The sequence below is a fragment of the Arachis ipaensis genome, chromosome B7 (genome assembly GCF_059453495.1).
Source record: "Arachis ipaensis isolate K30076 ecotype BB chromosome B7, ASM5945349v1, whole genome shotgun sequence".
Classification (NCBI taxonomy): domain Eukaryota; kingdom Viridiplantae; phylum Streptophyta; class Magnoliopsida; order Fabales; family Fabaceae; genus Arachis; species Arachis ipaensis.
Genome location: NC_142442.1, coordinates 37657129 through 37679843, shown reverse-complemented (window position 1 = coordinate 37679843; position 22715 = coordinate 37657129). Strand labels below are relative to the sequence as shown.

At 38.3% G+C, this 22715-nt stretch overlaps 2 non-coding genes across 2 annotated transcripts; one reads left to right on the top strand and one right to left on the bottom strand.

Annotated features, from left to right (window-relative positions):
- Positions 1 to 1390: 1390 nt before the first annotated feature.
- LOC148550872 (small nucleolar RNA R71) lies at positions 1391 to 1498 on the bottom strand. The gene has a single exon (XR_015892689.1). It is a non-coding gene; the product is annotated as a small nucleolar RNA R71 (small nucleolar RNA).
- Positions 1499 to 8390: 6892 nt separating this feature from the next.
- On the top strand, positions 8391 to 8498 carry LOC148550871 (small nucleolar RNA R71). The gene has a single exon (XR_015893660.1). It is a non-coding gene; the product is annotated as a small nucleolar RNA R71 (small nucleolar RNA).
- Positions 8499 to 22715: the final 14217 nt, after the last annotated feature.

Sequence of the window (22715 nt, the reverse complement as noted above, 5' to 3'; positions counted from 1 at the left end):
GTCAAATCAAATTTTCAATTTGAAAATCTTATCTTTTTCAAAATCTTTTTCAAAAATCATACCTTTTTCATTATTTTCGAAAAATTCAAAAATCTTTTTCAAAATATTTTTCAAAAATCTTTTTCTTATCTTTATCAAAATTTTCGAAAATAATATTAACAATTAATGTTGTGATTCAAAAATTTCAAGTTTGTTACTTGCTTGTTAAGAAAGATTCAAACTTTAAGTTATAGAATCATATCATGTGATTTCTTGTGAATCAAGTCATTAATTGTGATTTTAAAAATCAAATCTTTTTTAAAAACTAATTTCTATCATATCCTTTAAAAAAATATATATATATCTTCTTATCTTATCTTTTTCAAAAAATTTGATTTCAAAATATCTTTTCTAACTTCCTAACCTCTCATCTTTTCAAAATTTGTTTCAACTAACTAACTAACTTTTTGTTTGCTTCTTACCTTTTTCAAAACTACCTAACTAACTCTCTCTCTCTAATTTTCGAAAATATCTTCCCTCTTTTTCAAAAATTTCTTTTTAATTAACTAATTATTTTTATTTTTGATTTCAAAATTTTTCGAAAATTACTAACCTTTTTCAAAAACTATTTTCGAAAATCACTAACCCTTTTTCAAAAATTATTTTCGAAAATTCTCCCTCTCCCATCTTATTCTATTTATTTATTCATCTACTAACATCTCATCTCACATCTAAACCCTCCTCACAGTTGTGTTTCTTCCATTACATTACATTCTTTGTCTCCCTCTTTTCTTCCACTCACAAAGGGATCCCTATACTGTGGTATAAAGGATCCATATTATTATTACTATTTTTTCTGTGCCCTCTTCTTTGTCATATGAGCAGGAGCAAGGACAAGAACATTCTTGTTGAAGCAGATCCAGAACCTAAAAGGACCCTGAAAAGAAAATTAAGAGAAGCTAAATTACAACAATCCAGAGATAACCTTTCAGAAATTTTCGAACAGGAAGAGGAGATGGCAGCCGAAAATAATAATAATGCAAGGAGGATGCTTGGTGACTTTACTGCACCTAATTCCAATTTACATGGAAGAAGCATCTCCATTCCTGCCATTGGAGCAAACAACTTTGAGCTGAAACCTCAATTAGTTTCTCTAATGCAGCAGAACTGCAAGTTTCATGGACTTCCATCTGAAGATCCTTTTCAGTTCTTAACTGAATTCATGTAGATATGTGATATTGTTAAGACTAATGGAGTAGATCCTAAAGTCTACAGGCTCATGCTTTTCCCTTTTGCTGTAAGAGACAGAGCTGGAGTGTGGTTGGACTCTCAACCTAAGGATAGCCTGAACTCTTGGGATAAGCTAGTCAAGGCTTTCTTAGCCAAGTTCTTTCCTCCTCAAAAGCTTAGCAAGCTTAGAGTGGATGTTCAAACCTTCAGACAGAAAGAAGGTGAATCCCTCTATGAAGCTTGGGAGAGATACAAAGGACTGACCAAAAAGTGTCCTTCTGACATGCTTTCAGAATGGACCATCCTGGATATATTCTATGATGGTCTGTCTGAGTTATCTAAGATGTCATTGGACACCTCTGCAGGTGGATCCATTCACCTGAAGAAAACGCCTGCAGAAGCTCAAGAACTCATTGACATTGTTGCAAATAACTAGTTCATGTACACTTCTGAAAGGAATCCCGTAAATAATGGGATGCCTATGAAGAAGGGAGTTCTTGAGATTGATACTCTGAATGCCATATTGGCTCAGAACAAAATATTGACTCAGCAAGTCAATATGATTTCTCAGAGTCTGAATGGAATGCAAGCTGCATCCAACAGTACTCAAGAGGCATCTTCTGAAGAAGAAGCTTATGATCCTGAGAACCCTGCAATAGCAGAGGTGAATTACTTAGGTGAACCTTATGGAAACACCTATAACTCATCATGGAGAAATCATCCAAATTTCTCATGGAAGGATCAAAAGCCTCAACAAGGCTTTAATAATGGTGGAAGAAACAGATAGAGAACTCTGAACAAAATACTTCTAATTTAGCAAACTTAGTCTCTGATCTGTCCAAGGCCACTGTGAGTTTCATGAATGAAACAAGGTCTTCCACTAGAAACTTGGAAGCACAAGTGGGCCAGCTGAGCAAGAGGATCACAGAAATCCCTCCTAGTACTCTACCAAGCAATACAGAAGAGAACCCAAAAGGAGAATGCAAGGCCATTGAAATAAGCACCATGGCCGAACCCAAAGAAGGAGAGGAGGACGTAAATCCCAAGGAGGAAGACCCCCTGGGACGTCCAGTGATCAATAAGGAGCTTCCCTCTGAGGAACCAAAGGACTCTGAGGCTCATCTAGAGACCATAGAGATTCCATTGAACCTCCTTATGCCCTTCATGAGCTCTGATGAGTATTCCTCCTCTGAAGAGAATGAGGATGTTACTGAAGAGCAAACCGCCAAATTTCTTGGTGCAATCATGAAGCTGAATGCCAAATTATTTGGCATTGATACTTGGGAAGTTGAACTTTCCTTGTTCATCAATAAACTAAGTGATCTGGATCAACTGACATTGCCTCAGAAGAGACAGGATCTTGGAAATTTCATAATACCCTGTACAATAGGCACCATGATCTTTAAGGCTCTGTGTGACCTTGGTTCAGGAATAAACCTCATGCCTCTCTCTGTAATAGAGAAACTAGGAATCTATGGGGTGCATGCTGCTAAAATCTCATTAGAGATGGCAGACAATTCAAGAAAACAGGCTTATGGACAAGTAGAGGACGTATTAGTAAAGGTTGAAGGCCTTTACATCCCTGCTGATTTCATAGTCCTGGATACTGGAAAGGAAGAGGATGAATCCATCATCCTAGGAAGACCTTTCCTGGCCACAGCAAGAGCTGTGATTGATGTTGACAGAGGAGAACTAGTCCTTCAATGGAATGAGGACTCCCTTGTGTTTAAAACTCAAGGATCTCCCTCTACAACCATGGAGAGGAAGCATGAAAAGCTTCTCTCAAAGCAGAGTCAACCCAAGCCCCCACAGTCAAACTCTAAGTTTGGTGTTGGGAGGCCACAACCAAACTCTAAGTTTGGTGTTGAACTCCCATATCCAAACTCTAAGTTTGGTGTTGGAGGGTTTCAACAATGCTCTGAACATCTGTGAGGCTCTATGAGAGCCCACTGTCAAGCTACTGACATTAAAGAAGCGCTTGTTGGGAGGCAACCCAATGTTTATTTATCTAATTTTGTTTTTGTTTTTCATGTTTTATTAGGTTCATGATCATGTGGAGTCACAAAATAAATATAAAATTTGAAAACGGAATCAAAAACAGCAGATGAAAAATCACACCCTGGAGGAGCATCTGCCTGGCGTTCAACGCCAGAACAGAGCATGGTTCTGGCGCTGAACGCCCAAAATGGGCAGCATCCTGGCGCTAAACGCCCAAAACAAGCGTGGTTCTGGCGTTCAACGCTAGAAATGGCTAGTAAATGGGCGTTGAACGCCCAAAATGGGCACCAACCTGGCGCTGAACGCCCAGAGTTGTGTGCAAGGGCATTTTACATGCCTAATGTGGTGCAAGGTTGTAAATCCTTAAACACCTCAGGATCTGTGGACCCCACAGGATCCCCACCTACCTCCACTCACTTCTTCTCACCCCTCTTTCACACAATCCCATAAACACCCTTCCCCAAAAACCCTTTACCAATCACCTCAATCTCTCTTCCCCATCACCTCTTCACCACTCACATCCATCCACTCTTCCCCATAAACCTACCTCATAAACCCCACCTACCTTCAAAATTCAAAACCAATTTCCCACCCAAACCCACCCATATGGCCGAAACCTTTCCCCCCTCCCTTACCTATATAAAGCCCTCCATTCTTCATCAAATTCACACAACACACCCCTCTACACCCTTCTTGGCCGAAACACTTCCCACTCTCCCTCTCCTCCATTTCTTCTTCTTCTTCATCTATTCTTACTTTTATTGCTCGAGGGCGAGCAAAATTCTAAGTTTGGTGTGGTAAAAGTATAAGCTTTTTGTTTTTCCATTACCATTGATGGCACCTAAGACCGGAGAATCCTCTAGAAAGGAGAAAGGGAAGACAAAAGCTTCCACCTCCGAGTCATGGGAGATGGAAAGGTTCATCTCCAAAGCCCATCAAGACCACTTCTATGATGTTGTGGCCAAGAAGAAGGTGATCCCTGAGGTCCCTTTCAAACTCAAAAGAAATGAGTATCCGGAGATCCGACATGAAATTCAAAGAAGAGGTTGGGAAGTTCTAACAAATCCCATCCAACAAGTCGGCATCCTAATGGTTCAAGAGTTCTATGCTAATGCATGGATCACCAAGAACCATGATCAAAGTAAGAACCCGGATCCAAAGAACTATGTTACAATGGTTCGGGGGAAATACTTAGATTTTAGTCCGGAGAATGTGAGGTTGGCGTTTAACTTGCCCATGATGCAAGGAGATGAACGCCCCTACACTAGAAGGGTCAACTTTAATCAAAGGTTGGACCAAGTCCTTATGGACATATGTGTAGAAGGAGCTCAATGGAAGATTGACTCCAAAGGCAAGCCGGTTCAACTAAGAAGATTGGACCTCAAGCCTGTAGCTAGAGGATGGTTGGAGTTCATTCAATGCTCAATCATTCCCACTAGCAACCGGTCTGAAGTTACTATAGACCGGGCCATCATGATCCATAGCATCATGATTGGAGAAGAGGTGGAAGTTCATGAGATTATACCTCAAGAACTCTACAAGGTGGCTGACAAGTCCTCCACTATGGCAAGGTTAGCCTTTCCTCACCTCATTTGCCACCTATGCAATTCAGCTGGGATTGACATAGAGGAAGATGTCCTCATTAAAGAGGACAAGCCCATCACTAAGAAAAAGATGGAGCAAGCAAGAGAGCCTATTCATGGAGCTCAAGAGGCGTATGAAGCTCATCACCATGAGATCCCGGAGCTGCCTCAAATGCACTTTCCTCCACAAAACTATTGGGAGCAAATCAACACCTCCCTAGGAGAATTGAGTTCCAATATGGGACAACTAAGGGTGGAACATCAAGAGCACTCCATCATGCTTCATGAAATAAGAGAAGATCAAAAAGCAATGAGGGAGGAGCAACAAAGACAAGGAAGAGACATAGAAGAGCTCAAGGACATCATTGGTTCCTCAAGAAGGAAACGCCACCATCACTAAGGTGGATTCATTCCTTGTTCTTATTTCTTCTGTTTTTCGTTTTCTATGTTATGTGCTTATCTATGTTTGTGTCTTCATTACATGATCATTAGTAGTAGTAACTTTGTCTTAAAGTTATGAATGTCCTATGAATCCATCACCTCTCTTAAATGAAAAATGTTTTAATTCAAAAGAACAAGAAGTACATGAGTTTCGAATTTATCCTTGAACTTAGTTTAATTATATTGATGTGGTGACAATGCTTCTTGTTTTCTGAATGTATGCTTGAACAGTGCATATGTTTTTTGAAGTTGTTGTTTAAGAATGTTAAATATGTTGGCTCTTAAAAGAATGATGACTAGGAGACATGTTATTTGATAATCTGAAAAATCATAAAAATGATTCTTGAAGCAAGAAAAAGCTACAAAGAACAAAGCTTGCAGAAAAAAAAAAAAGAAAGCAAAAGCAAGCAGAAAAAGCCAAAAGCTCTTAAAACCAAGAGGCAAGAGAAAAAAGCCAATAACCCTTAAAACCAAAAGGCAAGGGCAAATAAAAAGGATCCCAAGGCTTTGAGCATCAGTGGATAGGAGGGCCTAAAGGAATAAAATCCTGGTCTAAGCGGCTAAACCAAGTTGTCCCTAACCATATGCTTGTGGCGTGTAGGTGTCAAGTGAAAACTTGAGACTGAGCGGTTAAAGTCAAGGTCCAAAGCAAAAAAAGAGTGTGCTTAAGAACCCTGGACACCTCTAATAGGGGACTTTAGCAAAACTGAGTCACAATCTGGAAAGGTTCACCCAATTATGTGTCTGTGGCATTTATGTATCCGGTAATAATACTGGAAAACAAAGTGCTTAGGGCCACGGCCAAGACTCATAAAGAAGCTGTGTTCAAGAATCGTCATACTGAACTAAGAGAATCAATAACATTATCTGAACTCTGAGTTCCTATAGATGCCAATCATTCTAAACCTCAATGGATAAAGTGAGATGCCAAAACTATTCAAGAGGCAAAAAGCTATAAGTCCCGCTCATATGATTGAAGCTATGTTTCATTGATAGTTTGGAATTTATAGTATATTCTCTTCTTTTTATCCTATTTGATTTTCAATTGCTTGGGGACAAGCAACAATTTAAGTTTGGTGTTGTGATGAGCGGATAATTTATACGCTTTTTGGCATTGTTTTTAGTATGTTTTTAGTAGGATCTAGTTACTTTTAGGGATGTTTTCATTAGTTTTTATGTTAAATTCACATTTCTGGACTTTACTATGAGTTTGTGTGTTTTTCTGTGATTTCAGGTATTTTCTGGCTGAAATTGAGGGACTTGAGCAAAAATCAGATTCAGAGGTTGAAGAAGGACTGCTGATGCTGTTGGATTCTGACCTCCCTGCACTCAAAGTGGATTTTCTGGAGCTACAGAACTCGAAATGGCGCGCTTCCAATTGCGTTGGAAAGTAGACATCCAGGGATTTCCAGAAATATATAATAGTCCATACTTTGGCCAAAAATAGATGACGTAAAATGGCGTTCAACACCAGCTTTCTGCCCAAATCTGGCGTCCAGCGCCAGAAAAGGATCCAAAACCAGAGTTGAACGCCCAAACTGGCACAAAAACTGGCGTTCAACTCCAAGAAGGACCTCTACACGTGCAACACTCAAGCTCAGCCCAAGAACACACCAAGTGGGCCCCGGAAGTGGATTTATGCATCAATTACTTACTTCTGTAAACCCTAGTAGCTAGTTTATTATAAATAGGACCTTTTACTATTGTATTAGGTATCTTTGATCAGTTGTATGCTATCTTAGATCACGTTTGAGGGCTGGCCTCTTGGCCATGTCTGGACTTTCACTTATGTATTTTCAACAGTAGAGTTTCTACACTCCATAGATTAAGGTGTGGAGCTCTGCTGTTCCTCAAAGATTAATGCAAAGTACTACTGTTTTCTATTCAATTCACCTTGTTTCGCTTCTAAGATATTCATTCGTACTTCAATCTGAATGTGATGAACGTGACAATCATCATCATTCCCTATGAACGCGTGCCTGACAACCACTTCCGTTCTACCTTAGACTGAATGAGCATCTCTTAGATCTCCTAACCAGAATCTTCGTGGTGTAAGCTAGAATGATGGCGGCATTCAAGAGAATCCGGAAGGTCTAAACCTTGTCTGTGGTATTCCGAGTAGGATTCAATGAATGAATGACTGTGACGAGCTCCAAACTCGCGATTGCGGGGCGTTAGTGACAGACGCAAAAGGATAGTAAATCCTATTCCAGCATGATCGAGAACCGACAGATGAATAGCCGTGCCGTGACAGGGTGCGTTGATCATTTTCACTGAGAGGATAAGATGAAGCCATTGACAAGGGTGATGCCTCCAGACGATTAGCCGTGCCGTGACAGGGCATTTGGATCATTTTCCCGAGAGAAGACCGAAAGTAGCCGTTGACAATGGTGATGTATCACATAAAGCCAGCCATGGAAAGGAGTAAGACTGACTGGATGAAGATAGCAGGAAAGCAGAGGTTCAGAGGAACGAAAAGCATCTCCATTCGCTTATCTGAAATTCCTACCAATGATTTACATAAGTACCTCTATCCCTATTCTATTATTTATTTTCGAAAACCCATTACTGTTTCATATCCGCCTGACTGAGATTTACAAGGTGACCATAGCCTGCTCCATACCAACAATCTCCGGGGGATTCGACCCTTACTCACGTAAGGTATTACTTGGACGACCCAGTGCACTTGCTGGTTAGTTATACGGAGTTGTGAAGATATGTTTAGACCATGGTCCTGTGCATCTGTTTTTGGTGCCATTGCCAGTGAATCAATTTCGAACAACAATTCACAACCTGAGTAGCAATTTCGCATACCACTTCTTCTTCAGAGGAAGCTTCCTTAGTACTGCCTGTTGCTGCTTGCATTCCAAACAGACTCTGAGAAATCATACTGACTTGCTGAGTCAATATTTTATTCCGAGCCAATATGGCATTCAGATTATCAATCTCAAGAACTCCTTTCTTCTGATTTGTCCCATTATTCACAGGATTCCTTTCAGAAGTTTACTTGAATTGGTTATTTGCAACCATTTCAATGAGTTCCTGAGCTTCTGCAGGCATCTTCTTCAGATGAAGAGATCCTCCAGCAGAGCTATCCAATGACATCTTGGATAGTTCCGACAGACCATCATAGAAAATACCTATGATGCTCCATTCTGAAAGCATGTCAGAAGGACATATTCTGATCAATTGCTTGTATCTTTCCCAAGCTTCATAGAGGGATTCTCCTTCCTTTTGTCTGAAGGTTTGGACTTCCACTCTAAGCTTGCTCAATTTTTGAGGTGGAAAGAACTTTGCCAAGAAGGCATTGACTAGCTTTTCCCAAGAGTTCAGGCTTTCTTTAGGTTGTGAATCCAACCATGTCCTTGTTCTGTCTCTTACAGCAAAAGGAAAAAGCATAAGTCTGTAGACTTCAGGGTCAACCCCATTGGTCTTAACAGTGTCACAGATTTGCAAGAATTTAGCTAGGAACTGATGAGGATCTTCCAATGGAAGTCCATGAAACTTGCAATTCTGTTGCATTAGAGAAACTAATTGAGGCTTAAGCTCAAAGTTGTTTGCTCCAATGGTAGGAATTGAGATGCTTCTCCCATAGAAGTCGGGAGTAGGTGCAGTAAAGTCACCAAGCACCTTCCTTGCATTGTTGGCATTGTTGTTTTCGGCTGCCATGGTTTCTTCTTCCTTGAAAAGCTCTGTTAGGCCCTCTAAAGAGAGATGTTCTTTAGCTTCTCTTAGCTTTCTCTTCAAGTTCCTTTTAGGTTCAGGATCAGCTTGAACAAGTATGCCTTTATCTTTGTTCCTGCTCATATGAAAGAGAAGAGAACAAGAAAGTAGGGAATCCTCTATGTCACAGTATAGAGATTCCTTGAGGTGTCAAAAGAAAAGAAGAATAGAAGGAGAAGGTAGATAGAAGAGAATTCGAACATGTAAAGAAGGAGGCAGTTTGAATTGCACCTTGAGGAAGAGTGTTAGTCCTTTAAATAGAAGGATGTGAGAAGAGAGGAAGAATTTTCGAAAATAAAGTAAAAAGATTTTGAAATAATGAAAAGAGATTTGAAAATTTGATTGAGATTTTCGAAAATTAAGATTGGGAAAGAAATTAAGTGATTTTTGAAAAAGATTTTGAAATTAGAAATTAAAAAGATATGATTGAAAATTAATTTTGAAAAAGATGTGATTGAGAAGATATGATTGAGAAGATATGATTGAAAATTAAAAAGAGAAAGTTTTAAAATTAAAGTTGATTACTTGACTAACAAGAATTTAGAAAATATGATTCTAGAATTTAAAATTTGATCATTTCTTAATAGGCAAGTAACAACTTGAAAATTTTGAATTAAATCACTAATTGTTGCAAGGATTTTTGAAAATAGTAATAAATAATAAAAAATAGAAAGAAATTGATTTTGAAAAGATATGATTGAAAAGATATGATTTGAAAAAGATTTGATTTTGAAAAATTATGAAGATTTGAAAAAAATTTGAATTAAAAACAAAATCTTCCCTCTAGTGTCATCCTGGCGTTAAACGCCCAGAATGGCATCCATTCTGGCGTTTAACGCCCAAAATCCTACCTTTTTGGGCGTTAAACACCCAGCCAGGTACCCTGGCTGGCGTTTAAACGCTAGTTTTCCTTCTTCACTGGGCGTTTTGAACGCCCAGCTTTTTCTGTTTGATTCCTCTGCTGAATGTTCTAAATCTTCAATTCTCTGTATTATTGACTTGAAAAGACATAGTTTTAAAAATATTTTTGAATTTTTTGATGATGAGAAACAATAAAAATGCAACTAAGATCAAATGAACAATGCATGCAAGACACCAAACTTAGAAATTTTGTATACTAAGGACAATAACAATTTGAAAATGCATATGAAAAATAACAAAAGACACAAGACAAGAGAATTTAAAGATCAGAGCACTAAAATTATCAAGAACAACTTGAAGATTAATGAAGAACATATTGCATGTTTTCGAAAAATACAAGAAGAATACAATTGACACCAAACTTAAAAATTGATACTAGACTCAAACAAGAAACATAAAATATTTTTTATTTTTATGGTTTTATAAATTTTTTTGTGATTTTCGAAACTCATATGGAAAAAGAAAATAAAGAGAATCAAAACTTTTAATGAGAATTCCAGGAATCATGCAATGTTAGTCTAAAGCTTCAGTCTAAAAAGATTAGACATGTTTGGCCAAGCTTCAGCAGAACATTACATTCAGCAGCTAAATTGATGAGAATCAATCAGCTTTTGTGATGCTAAGAACATCACCTTGAAACTCTAGAATTCATTCTTAAAAATTCTGAAGAGTACCTAATCTAAGCAACAAGATGAACCGTCAGTTGTCCAAACTCGAACAATCTCCGGCAACGGCGCCAAAAACTTGGTATGCGAAATTGTGATCATCAACAATGGCGCCAAAGGACTTGGAGCTCTTAAACATGAATCACACTTTGTCACAATTCCGCACAACTAACCAGCAAGTGCACTGGGTCGTCCAAGTAATAAACCTTACGTGAGTAAGGGTCGATCCCAGGGAGACTGTCGGCTTGAAGCAAGCTATGGTCACCTTGTAAATCTCAGTCAGGTGAATTCAGATGGTGATGAAGAATTGATAATTAAAAGATGAATAAAACATAAAATAAAGATAGAGATACTTATGTAATTCTTTGGTTGGAATTTCAGATAAACGTATGAAGATGCTTTGTTCCTCCTAAACCTCTGCTTTCCTATTGCCTTCTTCCAATCATTCATACTCCCTTCTATGGCAAGCTTTATGTTGGGCATCACCGTTGTCAATGGCTACTTCCCGTCCTCTCAGTGAAAACATTCCAAATCGCTGTCACCGCAAGGCTAATCATCTGTCGGTTCTCGATCATGTTGGAATAGGATCCATTGATCCTTTTGCGTCTGTCACACGCCCAACAATCGCGAGTTTGAAGCTCGTCACAATCATCCCTTCCCAGATCCTACTCGGAATACCACAGACAAGGTTTAGACTTTCCGGATCTCAAGAATGACCACCAATAATTCTAGCCTATACCACAAAGGTTCTAATCTTAGATTAGAAAGCCAAGAGATACACATTCAAGCTTGTTTGCATGTAGAACGAAAGTGGGTGTCAGTCACGCGTTCATAGGTGAGAATGGTGATGAGTGTCACATAATCATCACATTCATCATGTTCTTGGGTGCGAATGAATATCTTGGAGAAGAAATAGACTTGAGTTTAATAGAAAAATAATAGTACTTTGTTTTAATTCATGAAGAACAACAGAGCTCCACACCTTAATCTATGGTGTGTAGAAACTCCACCGTTGAAAATACAAAAGTGATAATGGTGTAAGCATGGCCGAATGGCCAGCCTCCAAGGTCTAGGGACTAAACGTCCAAAGATGTCCAAAGATGAAAATACAATAGTATAAGGTCCTATTTATAGAGAATTAGTAGCCTAGGGTTTACAGAAATCAGTAATTAATGCAGAAATCTTCTTCCGAGCCCACTTGGTGTGTGCTTGGGCTGAGCATTGAAGCTTCCATGTGTAGAGACTTTTCTTGGAGTTAAACGCCAGCTTTTGTGCCAGTTTGGGCGTTTAACTCCAGCTTTTGTGCCAGTTTTGGAGTTAAACGCCATAATTCTTGAGCTAACTTGGAACACCTGTTTGGGCCATCAAATCTCGAGCAAAGTATAACCAATTATATATTGATGGAAAGCCCAGGATGTCTACTTTCCAACGCAATTAAGAGCGCGCCAATTGGGTCTCTGTAGCTCCAGAAAATCCACTTTGAGTGCAGGGAGGTCAGAATCCAACAGCATCTGCAGTCCTTTTTCAGCCTCTGAATCAGATTTTTGCTCAGGTCCCTCAATTTCAGCCAGAAAATACCTGAAATCACAAAAAAAATACACAAACTCATAGTAAAGTCCAGAAGAGTGATTTTTATTTAAAAACTAATAAAAATATAATAAAAACTTATTAAAATATACTAAAAACATACTAAAAACAATGCCAAAAAGCGTATAAATTATTCGCTCATCAATCGCGTTGTAAGTATAGCTTCTAAACCAACAGAGAATCCTTTCGTACAAAAGTTTGGTTGTCACAAGTAACAAAACCCAATAAAATTTATAACCGAAGTATTTAAACCTCGGGTCATCTTCTCAAGGAATTGCAGGGAGGTATGATTTATTATTGGTTATGTAAAAAGATATGTTTTTGGGTTTTTTAAAATAAGGAACAAGTAATTTAAATGACAAGAAAAATAAATTAATAATAATAAAATATATTGGCAAGGTATGAGAAATTGAGGTCATATCCTAGTTATCCTTATCAATTGTTATGAGAATTGGATTTTGCTCCCACCTTGTTATCCTCTAACTATGAAGGTAAGTTAAGTGGATGAATCAATTTGATTCCTCTCGTCCTAGTCAATTTCTATGGAAAGACTAGAATTATTGGAATACAAATCAACTAGCAAAGATAACAATCATCAATCACAAGGAGTTTGATAATTCAAGTTTCTCCAATTACTTAACCAAAGCAAAAAGGGAGAAAATCTACTTGAATAAAAATGCCTTCAGATGGGAAGCAACAGTAACATAAATAAAAGAAAGAAATCTTAAATCTGAAATACCTAAAATTATATTAAATAAAAAAAATCAAATCTAACATGAAGTTCATAAGCCAAATTGAAAAGATAAATGACAATTAAAGTAATAGAATCAATAAAAGTAGAAAATAAATTAAAGGAACATTGAACCTGTGCTTGAAGAGATCATAGCCTAAACATAATAGAAATCCTAAATCCTAATCCTAAGAGAGAGGAAAGAACCTCTCTCTCTAAAACTACATCTAATCCTAAAATTGTGTATATTAAAGCTTGATTTATGAATGAACGCATTCATTTACTTTATAGCCTCTAATCTGTATTTTCTGGGCCGAGAACTAGGTCAGAAATAGCCCATAATTCGCAGGTTTCGAATTCAAACACGCTGATTTTTGTCACTGCGACGCGTCCGCGTGGAGCACGCGTTCGTGTCACTTAGCTGTATGACTACTATGACAAATTATATATCAAATCGAAACTCTGGATGTTAGCTTTCCAACGCAACTAGAACCGCTTTATTTGAACCTCTGTAGTTCAAGTTATGACCGTTTTAGTGCGAAGAGGTCAGGCTGGATAGCTTAGCAATTTCTTCGACTTCTTGTATTCCTTCCATTTTTGCATGCTTCCTTTCCATCCTCTAAGCCATTCCTGCCCTGTAAACTCTGAAACCACTTAACAAACATATCACGGCATCTAATGGTAATAAGAGAGGATTAATATTAATAAAATTAAGGTCAAAGAAACATGTTTTCAATCATAGCACAAAATCAGGAAGGTAAATGTAAAACCATGCAATTAGTATGAATAAGTGGGCAAAGACTTGATAAAAACCAATTAATTGAGCACAAGATAAACCATGAAATAGTGGTTTATCAACCTCCCCAAACTTAAACATTAGCATGTCCTCATGCTAAGTTCAAGAGAAGCTATAAAGGAGTGAAGAGGAATGGTAGAATGTATGAAATGCAACCTATCTATATGAATGCAACTACATACTAAGATGTTTCTATCTACTTGGTTAAAAGTAAATAAGCTCTTCAAGACAAACATAAATCAGATTTCACTAATTCAAATTATACAATAAAAGACAAGTAAACTTGTAAGAAGATAGCTCATGAAAGCAGGGAACATAGAATCAAGCATTGAACCCTCACTGGTAGTGTATATGCACTCTAATCACTCAAGTGTATAGGGTAATTCACTCTACTCTTCTCTAATTATGCTTTCTAAACTTTTTTCTTCATCTAACCAATTAACAAGTATTTAATGAACCAATGCAAACATCATGAGGTCTTTTTCAAGGTTGTAATGGGGCTAAGGTAAGGGTGAGGGTATATATATGGCTAAGTGAGCTATAAATTGAATCTTTAATTAACCTAAGCTTTCACCTAACATACATATACTCTATATAATTCTAATTCATGCCTAGCTACCCAAAATTCCCACTTTTGCATCACATACTCATGTATCAACTTTTCTTTAATTTTATCACATATGCATTGATTTTTCATTAACTTAACATTGGGGTAATTTTGTCCCCTTATTTATTTACTTATTTATTGAATTTTTTTTTTGGATTTTTTTCTTTTTTTATTTTTTTTATTTTTTTATTTTTTTAAATAGAAAAATAAACATAACTTATCAATGCACATGGATTTTTAATTTTTCTAGTCTCACATGAGTAGGTACCCAAATTTCTAATATTTTATCAAATTAAAAACATAACACATTCCCTTATTAACCCATGTTTCCACAGTTTTCCCACACTTAATTATTACACAATCCCTATCTTAAGCTAACCAAAGATTCAATTGGGATATTTAATTATTTTTCTGCTTAAGGCTAGTGATGTGGTTATAAAACAGAATAAATGGGGATAAAAAGGCTCAAAGTGGCTAACAAGGGTGATGTAAAAGGTAGGCTTATTTGGGATAAGTGAGCTAATAACAAATAATGGCCTCAATCATATGCAAGCATGTAAATACACTAAATAGTGGACATATAGAATGGAACAAAGCAAAGATTGCAATCATAGAGAAGAAAACACACAAGAATAAAAATTTATAGTTAAATAATGTAACCATGTAATTAAGCTCAAGTCTTACAGGTTGTATGTTTCTAGCTTTAAACTATGTTCCAAATACAACTTCCAACAAGTTTAACACAAAAGTTTTTAATTTAAATTAGTGAAATACTATAAAAATTTCTTGAAAAAGAAAATATTACTTCAACCAAGTGGTAAAATATGCACAAAATCAAATAAACATGCAATCAAACATGTAAATGCAACAATGAACTAATAAAGAAAATAAGACATTGGTGTTGAAAAGGAAATAACTAACCCATGGAAGTCAGTATCGACCTCCCCACACTTAAAGATTGCACCATCCTCGGTGCATGCTGAGATGTACAAGTGGACGGGTTGCTACAACTGACGCTTGTAGATAGAAGCGCCTTAGCTGGAGGTCTCTTGGTTCCTCTCCGTGCCGGTGTCTTGTCAGTGGCCTTCTCTTTTCCTTTCTTGGTACCCATGCCTAAGGAAGAAGAAAAAGAAAGAGTGTGAAATATAGAAAACTAAGACCGGAAGGGAGAAAATTCCAAGTGATAAGGAATGCCAAAGGAAAGATGATAGTCCAACTACATAGTAGCTACAACATGTAGGGAAGACAACAATAAAGATCAAAAAGGGCAATTCAAAATAATTAGATGCAAGAGGGTAAAAACATGCAAATAATAGGCATGAGAAGCATAGCTCAAGCATCAAGTAATAAATGTGCCAAATTAAAGAGCATGTGTAATGATGACAATTGTGAATGATAATCCCAAATACATGTGGAGCACAAGTGTTGTGAAAAAGAGGTATGCAAGTGAAAGAGTAAAATAAAATAAGATTCAAAATTCCATAAAAGCTTTTTCAAAAACACTGGGTGTGCAAGTTAAAATAGGGATGAAAATAATATAATCCAAATGTATATGAGAGCCATAAGTAAATGTCAATTGTCAAATCTCTCATCAGAATAGCCACATGCTCAAATAAAATAAAGTACTATCCAAATAAAACTCCAACACCAACATAAAAATGCATGAAAAAGAATTGAAAAAGAAACCAAAAGGAATTAAGCTAAGATGAAATTGAGAAGGAAAAAGAACAAATAAATGCATTAAATTAAAGGAATAGAAGAGTAGAGGGGGAGAAGAAAAGAAAGAAAGAAGAAAGAAAAAGAAAGAAATTAGGATTTGGGGAAGAAAAGATAAGATATCTTGGCTGATCTGGATAAGTTGTGTGTCGCATATGACGCAGACGCGTGGGCATGTTTGTGCCTAAGGCACGTCTCCAACCACGCTTTCGCGTGACTTTCTGTTCAATTTTATTTTTTTTCCCAACGCACCTGTGACACGGACGCGTCAGCGACGCTTATGCGTCACGTGCGTGTTTTTTTTTTTAATGCAATATGCAGATGTAAATGCAGAATGCAGATGACTATGCAGAAATTATGAATGAGCACGAGTGAAAATAAAATAAAATAAAACTAAGAATAAAACAAAACAAAATAAAACTAAGACTGAAAAAGAACGATCATACCATGGTGGGTTGTCTCCCACCTAGCACTTTTAGTTAAAGTCCTTAAGTTGGACATTTGGTGAGCTCCTTGTCATGGTGGCTTGTGCTTGTACTGATCCTTGAATCCCCACCAATGTTTGTAATTCCAATGGCCTCCGGGATCCCAAACTAGGCGCAGAAAGCTTTCAAGCAGGTTAAAGCAAGTGACAAGGCCCCAAGAGTGTTGATTTCTAGACTGAATTCCGGGGTCCCAAACCTTCCTTTTGCACCCATCTTCTTGTTGACCATCTTTGTTCCAACCGGGTGGTAAGCAATCTGAATTCTCACTGAGGCATCCAAATACCTTCCTAGACCCATACAATTTAGTATTCTTCCAACCATGATAATTCAGCTGTGAGCTTCCTACCACAATGAACCTAGGATTGTGTTGCCAACCACTAACCATCTCCCTCTTACTCTTAAAGCCACAAAGAGCTCTAAGCTGACCATCTGTCTCAAGTAAAGCATATTCAAGTGAGCTAATTAAGTTTAGAGAGGAAAGATTTACCCACTTGAATGAAGGGATGGATGGTGAAGGCTTTGGGGGAGAGGTCTCCAACAACCTTGGCAAGATGATTTCCAGTTCCATTCCCTTGGGTTCTTCCTTGACAACTTCCACCTCTTTGTAAGCTTCTTCAATATCAACCTCTTCCTCTTGGTAGTTTTCTTCCAATTCGATCTCCTCTTCGTTATCCACCAAGGGCATGGGAGGTTGTGCTTCTTCTTCTTTAATCTCCATGTCAAGTCCAATGGGAGAGGGTTCAATTGTAGATAAGAATTCCTCAATGATTGAATCTATCTCTTGATCAACCCCTTCAAAGTCTTCAACCATGATATGCCTTGGAGGTTGTACACCCTCCTCAACATCAATTTCAAACGTCTTTGAAGGAGGCTCTATAACTTGACTTTCCCATGGAGGTTCAGCATCTCCTATGTCTTCAACCAATTCTTCTTCTTCGATAATTACAGCTTCCTCCACTTGTTCCAGTACAAAGTCATGCTCCGTACTGTCCACTGGAGTTTCTAATATCTCCTTCATGCTACGTTCTTCATTAGATTGTCCACACGAAGCCATGGGGGTTTCTTGAGTGTCCGAACGTCGGGAAGGCAATCGATTTATTGTTTGATTCAATTGGTGAAGGGTTGCATGAAATTTTTCCACTGTTTCCTTGAGTTGCTCCCTTGGTTCTTGGGTTGATGGATATGGACATGGTGCATATGGAAGTGGTGGTTCTTGGGAGTAATTGGATTGGAATTGGAGTGGGTAAGGGTTAGGGTCATATGGGGGTGTTTGGTGGTAGTTGGCTTGTGAGTATGGTAGTTCATAACTATGTTGAGGAGGTGGTTCATAGACATATGATGGGACTTGCTGATAACTACAGGGGGGTCCACCATATCTATCATCTTGGTACGCACCTCGGAATGGCTGCTGACCATAGTAGTTTGGTGGGAGTTGGTTGTCATGAAAGGGTCCACCATAACCATTGTCTTGACATGCATTGTGGAATGGTCATGGTCTATGATATCTTGGAGGGTGTTGTTGCCTAAAGGGTTGATCAGATCCTCGTGGCTCCTTCCATCTTTGATTGTTTTGACCTTGATGCATGTTCCTGTTATAGCTTCCATTCCTTACAACAACATTGGAACCAAACTCAAAACGAAGGGGTGAAAACTCATAGTAACTAATAAAAATTAAAAACAAAAACAAAAAAACAAGCAAAGGAAAATAAAATAAAATAAGAGAAAAGGTTTGAAAAAGATTTGATTTTAAGATTAGAAAAGATAAGATAAGTTAGGTAAGAGAAGATAAGTTTTTAAATTAGAAGGTTTTGAATTTTATATTTTGAAATTTGAATTTTGAAAAAGTCAACAATATAAGATAAAGATTTGAAAAAGATTTAAATTTTGAAAAGGTTTGATTTTTAAAATTTTAAATTTAAATTTTGAATTTTGAATTTTGAATTTTGGAATTTAATTGAAATTTGAAATTTGAATTTGAAATAAGATAAGATAAGATTTTGAAAAAGATATGATTTTTGAAAAAAAAATATTTGAATTTTGAAATTTAAGACTAAGATAAGATAAGATAAAAATTTAAAATAAAAATTTGAATTTTTTTTTTTTCGAAAAAATCAATTTAAAAGTAAATATTTACAATAACCAATAATAAGGCACACGTTTGCAATTCCCCGGCAACGGCGCCATTTTGACGATCGGATTTCTATTTAGTAAAGAAATTTTATAAAATTAATCGCGTTGTAAGTATAACTTCTAAACCAACAGAGAATCCTTTCGTACAAAAGTTTGGTTGTCACAAGTAATAAAATGCAATAAAATTTATAACCGAAGTATTTAAACCTCGGGTTGTCTTCTCAAGGAATTGTAGGGAGGTATGATTTATTATTGGTTATGTAAAAAGATATGTTTTGGGGTTTTTTAAAATAAGGAACAAATAATTTAAATGACAAGAAAAATAAATTAATAATAATAAAATCTTTTGGCAATGTATGAGAAATTGAGGTCCTATCCTAGTTATCCTTATCAATTGTGATGAGAATTGGATTTTGCTCCCACCTTGTTATCCTCTAACTATGAAGGTAAGTCAAGTGGATCAATCAATTTGATTCCTCTCGTCCTAGTCAATTCCTATGGAAAGACTAGAGTTATTGGAATACAAATCAACTAGCAAAGATAACAATCATCAATCACAAGGAGTTTGATAACTCAAGTGTCTCCAATTACTTAACCAAAGCAAAAAGGGAGAAAATCTACTTGAATAAAAATGCCTTCAGATGGGAAGCAACAGTAACATAAATAAAAGAAAGAAATCTTAAATCTGAAATGCCTCAAATTATATTAAATAAAAGAAATCAACTCTAACATGAAGTTCATAAGCCAAATTGAAAAGATAAATGACAATTAAAGTAATAGAATCAATAAAAGTAGAAAATAAATTAAAGGAGCATTGATCCTGTGATTGAAGAGATCATAGCCTAAACATAATAGAAATCCTAAATCCTAATCCTAAGAGAGAGGAGAGAACATCTCTCTCTAAAATTACATTTAATCCTAAAATTGTGTATATTAAAGATTGATTTATGAATCAACGCATTTTTCCACTTTATAGCCTCTAATACGTGTTTTCTGGGCCGAGAACTGGGTCAGAAATAGCCCAGAATTCGCAGGTTTCGAATTCAAACACGCTGATTTTTGTCATTATGACGCGTCCGCGTGGAGCACGCGTTCGCGTCATTTAGATATACGGACACTATGGCAAATTATATATCAAATCGAAGCCCCGGACGTTAGCTTTCCAACACAACTGGCACCGCATCATTTGGATCTCTGTAGCTCAAGTTATGACCGTTTGAGTGCAAAGAGGTCAGGCTGGACAGCTTAGCAATTTCTTCGACTTCTTGTATTCCTTCCATTTTTGCATGCTTTCTTTCCATCCTCTAAGTCATTCCTGCCCTGTAAACTCTGAAATCACTTAACAAACATATCACGGCATCTAATAGTAATAAGAGAGGAGTAATATTAATAAAATTAAGGTCAAAGAAACATGTTTTCAATCATAGCACAAAATCAGGAAGGTAAATGTAAAACCATGCAATTAGTATGAATAAGTGGGCAAAGACTTGATAAAAACCAATCAATTGAGCACAAGATAAACCATGAAATAGTGGTTTATCAGGGCGCAGGCACTTGAGTAGGGGTTGGTGGAGCCCTCGTTTGTACAACTGCCCCTGTATGATTACGTATTTGGGAGCTTCCCTCTTGGTAGCTTGTGCTTCCTTCTCGTATGGGGATGTTTCCCCATGCTCCAGGTATCGGAAGATAGGGTCTATCCATGAGGAGGGGTTCGGCATCTGGGCTGCGCACATGATAATTGTAGGTTCGGTTGCTAGCCTTTGGATTAAGGACCTGTTTCCTGTCCCAGGTTTGGTGCTTGCTAGTTTAGAGAGGAGGTCGGCTCGGGCATTCCTTTCTCTAGGGACGTGCTTAATTATGACTTCTTCGAAGTTTTTGCATAGCACCTTTTCCAGGTATTTTTGTAATAGTGCGTCCCTAGCTTGGTAGCTGCCGTTTATCTGAGAGGTGACAATCTGGGAATCGCTACTGACTTCCACCCTCGATGCTCCGACTTCTTTGGCTAATATCAATCCTCCTATCAGGGCCTCGTATTCTTCCTGGTTGTTGGAGACCGGGAAGTCAAACTTGATTGATTGTTCAAAGGCTACTCCTACTGAGTTTTCGAGAATGATCCTGGCCCCTTTAAACATTTGGTTGGATGCTCCGTCAATGTGGAGCTTCCACCGTGTGTTTGGTATGTCGGGGGCCTCCCCTGTGACCTCTACCAGGAAATCTGCCATGGCTTGGGCTTTGATTGCCTGTCTGAGTTCGTATTGCAAATCATATTGGGACAGCTCTATTGCCCATGCCATCATTCTTTCCGCGAGGTCGGGTTTCTAGAGGACTTTGTCGAATGGTTTGGTCGGTTCTCAGGATGATCACATGCCCTTGGAAGTATTGCTTTAGCCTTCTGGATGAGATTAGTAGGGCGTAGGCCAACTTTTCCAACTTGGTGTACCTCATCTCCGCCCCTTGGAGTACTTTACTGATGAAGTATATTAGGCGTTGAGTCTTGTCCTCTTCCCGAACCAAGACTGCCGCCATTGCTTGCGTGGTTACAGCTTAGTATAAGTATAGGGGCTCCCCTTCTCTAGGCTTGCTGAGTACGGGAGGCTCCGAGAGTATCTTTTTGAAGTGGCCAAATGCTTCTTCGCACGCCGGGGTCCACTCGAAGGCGATCCCTTTCTTCATTAGGTTTAAGAATGGGATGGCCCTTTCTGCCGAGGCATCGAGAAATCGGGACAGAGCCGTGAGTTTCCCAGTGAGTCGTTGTACATCTTTGATGCACCCAGGGCTTGTCATTTTGAGGACGGCTTCGCATTTGTTTGGGTTGGCCTCTACCCCTCTTTTTGTTATCATGAACCCTAGAAATTTCCCTGCTTCCATGGTGAATGCGCATTTGAGTGGGTTAAGCCTCATTTTGAATTTTCTTAGCGCTTTGAAGACAGCCTGGAGGTTGCCTATTAGCCTGTTCGGTTCTGTTGTTTTCACTAGGATGTTGTCAACTTATATTTCTACCGACTTGCCGATGAGGTCATGGAAGACCTTGCTCATTAGTCTTTGGTAAGTGGCCCCTGCGTTCTTCAGCCCAAAAGGCATTACTTTGTAGCAATAAGTACCTCCTGGCGTTATGAATACCATTTTGTCTTCGTCAAGTCGGTGCATCGGGATCTGGTTGTAACCCGAGTAGGCATCCATGAAGCTGAGAAAATGATATCCTGCCGCCGAGTCGACCAAGGTGTCGATGTTGGGGAGGGAGAAAGAGTCTTTTGGGCATGCTTTGTTCAGATCGGAGTAATAAACGCACATTCTCCATCTTTCGCTGGCTTTTTTGACTAGGACGACATTGGACAGCCATGTTGAGTACTCGAGTTCTTTGATGAATCCTGCTTCTAGCAACCCTGCTGTTTGTCTGGCGACTTCTTCGGCCCTTTCTTGCGACATCTTCCTTCACCGCTGGGCTACTGGTTTGGCATCAGGTTTCACGGCTAGTCGGTGGGACGTGACCTCGGGATCCAGTCCCGGCATGTCTAATGGTGTCCACGCGAAAAGGTCGCCGTTTTCCCTTACAACCTCCATGAGGGGGCCCTTGAGTTCATGGAGCAGGTTTCTGTTTACGAAGGTAAACTGATCTGCCAACTTTCCTATTTGGAATTTCTCCATGTCCCCCCTCTGGCTCTGGTCTCGGCATGTCCTCTATCCTGGCATCCAGGTCTTCCAAGAACACGCCAGCTGCCTTCTTAGATTCTTTCATTAAGGAGAGACTGGCGCTGTCGTAGGCGACTGCCGTTTCTAGGTCTCCTCTTATGGAGCCAACTATTTTCTTGTCCGTTATGAACTTCATTGTCAGGAACTTGGTGCATATTATAGCTGAGAATTCGTTGATGGTTTTTCTCTCCAGGATGATATTGTAGGCATTGGAGTATCTGAGGACTACAAAGTCTGCCATAATTGATTTCCTGGTGTCACCGGTTCCCAGGCAGATTTGGAGAGAGATCACCCCGTCAGGTTTAATGTAGTTATCGCCTAGTCCCATGACTCCGTGCTGGTAATTCTTGAGGTCAGACTCCTTGAGCCCCATGGCGTCGAACACATTTCTGAATAGAATGTTAGAATCAACTCCCGTGTCTACGAGGATTCGT